At 33.0% G+C, this 2,037-nt stretch overlaps 1 long non-coding RNA gene across 1 annotated transcript; it reads left to right on the top strand.

Moving 5' to 3' along the window:
* Positions 1-399: 399 nt before the first annotated feature.
* LOC112554909 lies at positions 400-1,456 on the top strand. Its single transcript, XR_003097340.1, has 2 exons — positions 400-544; positions 1,225-1,456. It is a non-coding gene; the product is annotated as an uncharacterized LOC112554909 (long non-coding RNA).
* The last annotated feature ends 581 nt before the right edge of the window (positions 1,457-2,037 follow it).

Genomic DNA, 2,037 nt, shown 5'->3' with positions numbered 1-2,037 from the left:
TAGCCATTTCGTATTACTGAAAACGCATTACATTGTATTATTAAAGTGCTGTTACATTAAAATGCTGCAGAAATGTTCAAAAAGGCTGACATATACTACCAGTATTACAACTTATTTTGTAGTGAAACCTATATCTTTGTTGCTGCTGCATGACTAATTAATTTTGAATCAATCGCCATTCCTTTACACTTTACAATTTTAATATAAGGATATTAGTTTCACAACATAGTCAACAGTGATTAAAAGTAATGATGTGAATATCACTTAAAAACGGCTTAAAGACAAAATCATACATGTGTTTTGGTAAATGTTTATGATAACATGACTATATTTTTTTTCCTCAGATCAGAAATTGGACAAGGGTTTGTAGCAGCTTTTGTGCCAGAAGATTTTCGCCCTTTGACCTTAAAGGAAAACAAAGAAGACTTAAATCAGATGCTGTACCAAGTCTGTTTACATGGAAAAACTTCCAATGTGGAAAAGAAAGAAATCAGCCTGCAGTTCGCCATCCCATGTCACAAGCAAATGCCAACACAAATCAGAGGTAAACTTTTGTTGCATTGTATTAATGGATGATCTTGTAATGAAAACAGACAGAGTGTGATTACTTAATCATTTTTCTGTATAAGGATATTGCATTCTATGTTTTTTGAAATTGGTATGCAACCGTGCTACAACTGTCTGAATTGTTTTGTCTTTTAATCTCATTTATTGTGAACTACCTGAATGCTTTACACAAGATGAGAATGTGTATTTTAAAGAAAAAAGTATTGATCAGTTCAGATGTGCATGGAGACTGCTGTCCAAATCACACATAGAAATACAAAGATAAATGCAAAGTGCTTTTATAAATCACATTTAATATCATCACTGTGAAAAAAATATGTAATAATATTAACACATTATAACAATAGAAATTGTGTCATCCTTCTTCAGACACTTTGACTATTAGCAAGTCTCAGGAAATATTTTCAGTTTACAACTCACAACTCAAATCGCTAAAACACAAAACACTCCCATTCCTAGTGTATTCATGATACGAAAAAAAAAAAAAATCAGTATATCAAAATATCTTGCAAGTGATCTGTCACTTACTGAATTCAGTAGGTTCACTTCTGTTCATCTGATTGCAGAAATTACTGCAGGTTCACCCCTGTCAAATATTGCTAAGTGAATTGTGCAAAATTAGTCATTTCATGTGGTAAAATTTTTCCTTTTCATCAGTGAAAACGTGGACACAGAGACTGCAACAGCAGACGCAGAGCCTGCAACAGAGGCTATTAATTATTATGATGAGCAAGAGTAATTATCATGTATGACTACATAGATGTGTGTGTATCATTTATGACAACATAGATGTGTGTGTATATATATAATGCATGCTAAATTATTGCTCATTATACTCCGAATGCAAAAATTTGGAATCATTTCTTACAGAATAAACAAATAATGAAATTTATCTTTTGTATGCTCTTGTCAAGTATAAATGTTGACCGTCTCTTTTGTTAAAGCATAAAGTTCTCGTTATGCAGATCTTGTACAACACAAGAAATAAAATTCTTAATCAAACAACAGGAACTTACTATCTGTGGCAGCTTTTAAACTCTCAACAAGACTCTGTGGCAGCTTTTAAACTCTCAACAAGACAAAGGGCAGATGGAAACTCTGAACACAATGGATTGTACCTGTATGTATTGCAAATACTAGGGTCTGACTTCTTGTCAGACTTAAAGCTGTGGATTTTGATTTCATCCACTGCCTCCCTCTTATCTTTTCTCCTCTGGAGATGTGCCATGTCTGGGGCAGTGATGTTTTTGCAGCATCCTGCAAATGAGAAACTGATGTAGATGATGGAATATTACACAGCAAACAAGTAATACCTGCTGGCAAATTTTTTTCTAAATTTTCTATTATTTTTAATATAAGAAACACTTGACAAAAAATATTTCACCTAAAAATAGTCTCAGATCATCCCTCTTCATTGTCAAGATGACCTCAGGAATGTAGTTTGTTCCTGTTATCTTAAAATGAGCAAGC

Source organism: Pomacea canaliculata, linkage group LG14, assembly GCF_003073045.1.
Source record: "Pomacea canaliculata isolate SZHN2017 linkage group LG14, ASM307304v1, whole genome shotgun sequence".
NCBI classification, from domain to species: Eukaryota; Metazoa; Mollusca; class Gastropoda; order Architaenioglossa; family Ampullariidae; genus Pomacea; species Pomacea canaliculata.
Note: the sequence above shows the minus strand (reverse complement) of the source record. Positions and strands in the feature narration are given on the sequence as shown.